Source organism: Armigeres subalbatus, chromosome 2 (assembly GCF_024139115.2).
Source record: "Armigeres subalbatus isolate Guangzhou_Male chromosome 2, GZ_Asu_2, whole genome shotgun sequence".
Lineage (NCBI taxonomy): Eukaryota > Metazoa > Arthropoda > Insecta > Diptera > Culicidae > Armigeres > Armigeres subalbatus.
Genome location: NC_085140.1, coordinates 374,755,286 through 374,763,196, shown reverse-complemented (window position 1 = coordinate 374,763,196; position 7,911 = coordinate 374,755,286).

The following is a 7,911-nucleotide window of genomic DNA, read 5'->3' as shown; positions in this document are numbered from 1 at the left end:
TGATACGAATGATTTGATGTGTATGGGATGACTCTCATGGTGTTGGTGGGCTTCCTGTAGATTTCGAAGTCTAATGTTGCATTTGTTCCCTTGATAACCAGTAGATCCAAGAAAGGTAATTTACCTTCCTTTTCCTCCTCGTGGGTGAATTTGATGTCTTTATGCACGTTGTTTATCGCTTCCAAAATCCTGGGTAGATCTTTCCGGTTGATGATGCTGAAAATGTCGTCCACGTATCTCCACCACTTCTCGGGTAGTACTCCTTGTTCTTCTAGATTTTTCTCCAAATTCACCATGAATAATTCGTACAAAAACGGTTATAGCGGATTTCTCATCGGTACACCCTTCGTTTGTTTTTAGAAGCTTCCACGAAATGTAAAGTAGTTCTCATTCATGCATAATCTTGCAAGCTTGAGATACATCTTCACCTTTCCTCGCCATGTTGTATCCGTTGTCCTAGTAGCCAATCCTCCAAAAGGTTCAGAGCATCCTTCACTGGAACGCTTGGGAACAATGCCGCTACGTCGAATGATACCATGATGTCCTCTTCTCCGATGTTTCCTGATTCCAATATCCTCTTGGTGAACTCCTGGGTGTTTACAACTGATCTGCTGGGGAACGGCTTCGGCATACTCTGGAACTCCTTGACTAACCACTAACCACGAAATACGTATCTGTCAGGATACAATTAAGTGGTGGAATTCAATGGGATTGTTTAAACTCGTCTTATGACAGGTGAAAACATTCCACTAAAAAGCTCAAAATAATTTTCTTATGTTCTGGTGGATGGGCGCCATTTCTCGGATGTTATCGATGTGCGGACATTCAGAGGTCTGAACATTGACTCTGATCACTCCCTAGTTATCAGTAAAATTCGATCACGGTTGTCAACTGTATCGAACGAAAGATCACAGCGAACGATGCGTTACAATATCCAGCGATTGTCGGCGGAAGGAGTATCGGCTGAGTACCGCCAGAAGCTCGACGAACGGATAAGTGCAATCGGTGAGCACAACAGCACGAGAAGTGGTAGGCACTGCACAGAGACGACCCAGGACGGGTTGGTTCGATGTGGAGTGTCAAAGAGTGACAGACGAGAAGAACGTTGCCAGAAGCCGAATATTGGTGTCGGGTACCCGATCGAATAGAGATCGGTACAAGGAAGCAAGACCAGCCGAAAAACGAACCCACCGCAGGAGGAAGAAAGGGTGCGAAGAACAAGTTATTAGTGAGGCGCAGGAAAAAAAATGGAGCAGAACGATATGCGGAGGTTTTATGAGTCTGTCAATGGCGTGCGGAGAAAGACAGCGTCATCTCCCGTCATGTGCAACGACCAACAAGGGAATCTGCTGACAGATAAAACCGAAGTGGCTGCCAGGTGGAAGCAACACTTCGAGACTTGCTTTATGAAGTTCTGCACCATATTATGTCGAAAATATGGGTAGACTAGGAAATGCCTGCTAGCTGGTTGCACGGCCTTATTTGCCCTCTCTGTAAGAAAGGGCACAGACTGGAGTGCGCCAATTACCGAGGAATAACCCTCCTTAATTCGGGGTACGAAATTATGTCCCGTATTCTGATCAACAGATTGATACCGCTTGAAGAGTCCTTTGTCGGTGAATACCAAGCAGGTTTTCGTGGGGGCCTATCAACGACGGATCAAATGTTTACACTGAGACAAATCCTTGATAAATTCCGGGAGTACAACTTGCAGACACATCATCTGTTTATTGATTTCAAGGCGGCGTACGATTCAGTGAAACGGAATGAATTATGGTAAATTATGCTTGAACATGGTTGTCTTGCGAAACTGATACGGCTGATTCGTATAACGTTGGAAGCATCGGGACCAAGTGTAAGCGTTGCGGATGAAATATCGACGTCATTTGTTACCTTAGATGGATTTAAGCAGGGTGATGCACTCCCGAATCTACTGTTCAATATAGCGCTCGAGGGAGGGATTAGGAGAGCTGAGAAGCGGTACCATTATCACAAGATCGCATATGCTCCTGGGTTTTGCGGACGATATCGATATTATCGGAATTGATCGCCGTGCCGTGGAAAAGGCTTTTGTGCCTTTTAAGAGGGAGACAGCGAGGATTGGACTCACGATCAATACCAGCAAAACGAAATACATGGTCGCTGGCAATCAACGTGGGTTTATTAGGTGGTGGTAGTGAAATGATGCTGGATGGTGAAAAATTTGAAGTGGTGAAAGAATTTGTGTATCTTGGAATATTATTGACGTGCGATAATGATGTTGCCCGCGAGGTGAAAAGGCGTATTGCAGCTGCAAATAGGGCTTATTACGGACTTCGTAACCAGCTTAAGTCCCGTAGTCCAAACGAAAGCAAAACTCGCGCTGTATACTACTCTGATTCTTCCGGTGGCTTTATACGGCCATGAAACATGGACGTTAAAGGAGGCTGATCGGAGAGCTTTCGGAATGTTTGAGCGTAAGGCGCTGCGGACAATACTCGGCGGTAAACAAGAGAACGGTATCTGGCGGCGTCGCATGAATCACGAATTGTACCAGGTATATAAAGGGCTGGATATTATTAAGCTTATACAACACGGCAGACTACGGTGAGCTGGTCACGTTGTTCGTATGCCGGAAGAACGTCAAGCGAAGATAATATTTAGTAGAGAACCCGGAAGAGGCCGCAGGCTTCGTGGAAGGCCGCGATGGCTTTTTGCAGTTGAAGAGGACCTGAGGGCGCTCAATGTTCAGGGCAACTGGAAGCGATTGGCCCAGGATCGAGTCCAGTGGAGAAGGATACTCCATTCGGCGTAGGTTCATCGAAGAGCTGTGGCCCATCAAGTATCAAGTATCACATGTCATTTTGGATGTGTAGAATATAATAAGTCAGCGGCAGAAGTTCTCGGTCATCCAAGAAATCCCTGGATTTAGGTCCTCAGATATACACGCGTAACTATCAATCGGACTGTTTCAGTTATGGCACATGTCCTTTTGGATGTGTAGAATATAATGAGCCATCGTAAGAGATTCTGAGTCATTCAAGAAATTCCTGGAGTTAGGCCTTAAGATCTACACGCGACACCCTTTTGCCCTTGCCTTTTTGGATGTGTAGAATAGAATAAGTCAACGGCAGACGTTTTCGGTCATCCAAGAAATCCCTGGATATAGGTCCTCAGATCTGCACTCGTAACTGAAGATCAATTGGACTGTTTAAGTTATGGCACATGTCCCTTTGGATGTGTAGAATAGAATGAGCCATCGTAAAAGATTCTGATTCATTCAAGACACATCTGAAGTTTGGCCTAAAGATCTACACGCAACACTTTAAGATTTATCGGACTATTTTAAATGTGGTATATGCCTTTTTGGATGTGTAGAATAGAATAAGTTAGCGGCAGAGGTTCTTGATCATCCAAGAAATCCCTTGATATTGGCACACAGGTCTGCACGAGTAACCGAAGATAAATCGATCGATTTTAAATGTAGTACATGCCCATTTTTAATTATAGAATATGATGTATCTACGGCATATGTTGTCGGTTATCCAAGACATACCTAGAGCAAGGCCTTAAGATCAACTACAAAACAAAAGAGAATTGCCCTTTGTGATTTTTTGGACAACCAAGAATTCATACATACACATTCTATTCTATGCATCAGAAAGAGCATGTTCCATATTTGAAACAATCCAAGTAACCTTTGGTTACGCATGTAGACTTAAGGGCTTATTCCAGGAATTTCTTGGTCGACCAAGAACCAATGCTTGGAACGCGTTCTATTCTATGCATCACAAAAGGCATGTACCATATTTGAATCAATCCAATTATTCTATGGTTACGCATGTAGATCTAAAGGCCTTTTCCCATATATTTCTTGGATGGCCAAGCACTCATACTGTGATCACATCCCAAGTAACACGGTTTTTTCTATGATTGTAAAAATACATTTTTCAAACATATAGGTTTTTTACGTTTGATATAAACAACTCCTTTCATTACTTTCACACGACTCAAGCAGCGCAAAAATTATTGATATTTCCAACATGTTTCAGTCGCAACCTTGTTTTTGATTGCACATTCACAAGACTAAACTTAAGTACTTAGGATGTTTTCAATAACCGACTTTCAACATGGTTCTGTCAATTTGAATACCAAAACAAAAATGCTGACCAACACGTTCAAAGAAAATTTTATACAAAAAACGAATGAAAACAAGGATGCATGAAATGATGAACACCATTTTAATAATATTAATAAATATATGCAAACTGAATAAATAAATCAAATTTGTTTCGAAGTCTCGGTCGAAACATTATATGCGGCATCAACTTTTCATTTTACTTCTCATAAATTCATGCGCCATTTATTGAAGAAAAATATAACTATGCCAAAGCATAATTTTGGAATTGATATGTTAACAAATTCTCGAATCTGCAAAAGAAAAACAATATGGCGAATTCTCGGTAAACAACAGGGTCGATGAAGAACGTTCATTACATTGATCTTAAAAGATGTTGAAATTACGTTCGAAATGTATATTTTAGCTAAACTGATATCATTGGGGTATACATTCTGACGAAACAAATGTCAAAAATGACCATGTTATGGCCTTGTTCGTAAAATCTTCCTGTAGACATGTTTTATGTTGTGAGAATGTAAAACGAAACATCTCAAAAAACCAAACAAATGTCAAAAATCGACATGTTATCAGCAAGTTGTGAGAATGTAGTATGAAACTTCTTCTCTGATCAAATTGCTGTATGTTTTGCAAAAACCTTTTCATAGCTTTCCTTGAACATAACATGTTTTGTATTTCATTTTCCCGACCTTTATTCAACATTATTATTAGATCTTCGTTAATAATGATGTTTTCGGTGTTACTTGGGATTATATTCTATGCATCACAAAGGGCAAGTCCCATATTTGAAACATTCTAAGAAATCTTTGGTTCCGCGTGTAGACCCAAAGGCCTATTCCAAGGATTTTTTGGACGACCAAGAACCTATGCTGGGTACGCATTCTATTCTATGTGTCACAAAAGGCATGTACCAAGTTTAAAACTGTCCGATCGATTTTTTGTTGCTCCTATAGACATTATGGCATTAATCCAGAGATTTCTTGGGCTATCAAGAACCTATGATGTGAACACATTCTATTCTACGTATCACAAAGGGCATATATTACTATCGAAGCAGTCTGATAGATCGTTGGTTACTCATGTAGACCTTAAGATCTCACTCCAGGAATTTCTTGGAAGCGTGATACATGTACCGTACACAGAAAATCGTGATTTGGCTCCGTAATGCACAAGGTTACATGCGAATTGACCAGATCGGACTATGGGCTCAGAAGTTATGGCCTTACGTCTTCTTTCTTTTTCCATTCTTCCTTCCCTCTCTCCTCTTTCTACCTCCTTCTTTCGTCTCCATTATTCATTCTTACTTATTCCTTCTTCATTTATTTATTCTGTTTTCTTTTTCTTCTTTCTACTTTCCTCTGGCTTCAGCTTTCTTCATTCCTATAAATCGCCTTTTGCGTTATCTTAGTAAACTACTACTCGTTTCCTTAAACACGCTTTCCCCTTTAACCATTAACACTCCTACTCCATATAATCGTCTCCTAAGAACAGATAACATGTGACCTAAATTTGATTGAAATTCGTAGAGAGGTTTCAAATTCAAGAGGTTCCTACCACAGCTGCCTCGTCGGCCCATGATTTCATAGTTGCCGTAACAACCATCGCACTTCCGCATGTATTTGAGATGATTCAAGGACAAACATTTTAAAATTTGAAACTTTACAATAAGTAAACACATAAATGAGGTTTGGAACATGCAGCGTATCGTTCTTACAGTGATTGAACTGCCCTAGTAAACACGTAGTAGGGTAAACTGGGGTAATATGCACCCCCGGGGCAAAACGACCTTTTGGCTTTTTTAGCGGGGTTCCAAGAATATTTTCAAGAATGTTTACTACTGAGTTGGTAGTTCGAGATCCGAGCTACATGCTCTGTAGTAAATACTATCGAAAAACTGCCGAAAATGTACTCAAAAATGTCAAAGGGTCGTTTTGCCCCGGGGGTGCATATTACCCCAGTTTCCCTAAGTCAAATTCGCAGAAATTCAGAATGGTTGTTACTTCAACTATGAAATCATGAAAACGAACAATTAATTTCGACCGTAGCCCCTAGAGAGACCCATAAGAAATGAGTGATAAGTTTATCAGCACGCTCGGCGGCCACTACCCGGGTTGAGGGTGGTCGTAGAGCAACTCGATAATATCATCGAGTTAGCGAGCGTTAGGCAGAACATCAGCATGGAACTGAAGCAGAACCTTCTGGTGTTCCGCCAGGCTGTTCGAGTCGCAAGAAAAGGTACCAGCCAGCCTGTGCCATTGGCATTAGGACCCGAGAATCCCTGGCAGCTGGAGAGTAGGGCAAAGCGGAAGTCGAGCGCATCTCGACCGGCTAAGAGAACTAAGGACAGAGACTTGGGACCAGCAAGGGTTAAAACCGACAAGAAAAAGTACGCCGAAGTCTTTATGTCGATGCGGACGGCCGACAGATTTTCGGTTCTCGGAGAAGACGTGCGAAGCGTCAGACGCACCAAAAGGCCGGGAAAGTGATCTTGGTGCTGAAACATGGAGCACAATCGAACAGCACGGCTTACAAAAAGCTGGCCCAGGAGGTCTTGGAGACAGCGTCGAGGTGAGGTCGTTGGGGACGGAAGTGACCCTCCAGTGTAAGCACCTATAAGAGGCTACGGATGCATACGACATCGTCTCTGCCGTCTGCACGCAAGCACAACGGTTAGTGAACCGTTGTATTAATACGAAGGGACGCTTTGGCATGCAGATAGCCTACTCCAGGTTACCGGTTGTGGACGCTTAAAAGTTCTCAGAGCGAGGGAAGCTGAAGATCCGCTGGTATATGCCCAATATTCCAGCCGTCTTCAGTCGAAAGGTTCTATCGGTGTTTAAAGCCCGGGCCTGGGAGTGGAAAGGCCCAGAGCGTGGCTCCCTATATCGGCGCCGTAGTGAAGAAGGGCACAAGGCGCAGGAATGCGATAAAGCACTGAATCTTAATAACTGTGCATCTTCATAGCAGCTGCTGTGGCTGTCGGTCTCGGGGTAGAGGACCGATGTTGCTCTCCTAGTCGATCCGTACAACGTCCCTGCCGATATCGGACTCTGGGTAACGGACGAGTCCTATCTGAGGGCGAGGCATCCCTGTTTGGCCCGTGAGTGGAAGACCAAACACTTCGACAGCGAAGTTTTCACAGCGGCCCTGGGACTGAAGGCCAACACCGACAGTCTGTGCGGTGTCCTATCACACGCATGCGACGCCACCATGCCGAGGAAAGCCCTGCCGAGAAATAGCAGACGGCTGATATATTGGTAGAGTGGATTCCAGCTCTTCGATCAACCTGCTTTAAGGCTAGACGAAGGATGCAACGTGCCCGCCCAATTAAAAGCATGTTTCGACAACTTATACAAGAGCGCCAACGCAAAGTCGTGGGGTGGCGCCTACAGGATTATGATGGCCAAGACCAAAGGGGGCTCTCCAACCCCCGAATGGTTCTCGGGTAGGTTGGCGAGGATCATCGAGGTGCTTTTCTCAAACAAGCAACAAGTTTCATCCTCCAACACCCGGCATTATGAGTGCGGCCGAAATTGTGTGTCCGGTGACGAACGAAGAGTTACTCGCGGTGGCCAAATCCCTGGTAACGAACAAAACCCCAAGTCCTGATAGAGTTCCGCACAGCGCAGATTTTCCGCGCATTTTCAGGCTAGCTATACAGAGAAGCTTTGATGAGTGTAGATTAGCCGAATGATGGAAAGGCAGTCCAATTGCTCTAATGTGTGCGCCAGTAAACATAGGTTTATGGCAGGAACGGCTGTATCTATCCTTACATACGGCGAACCCTCATGAGC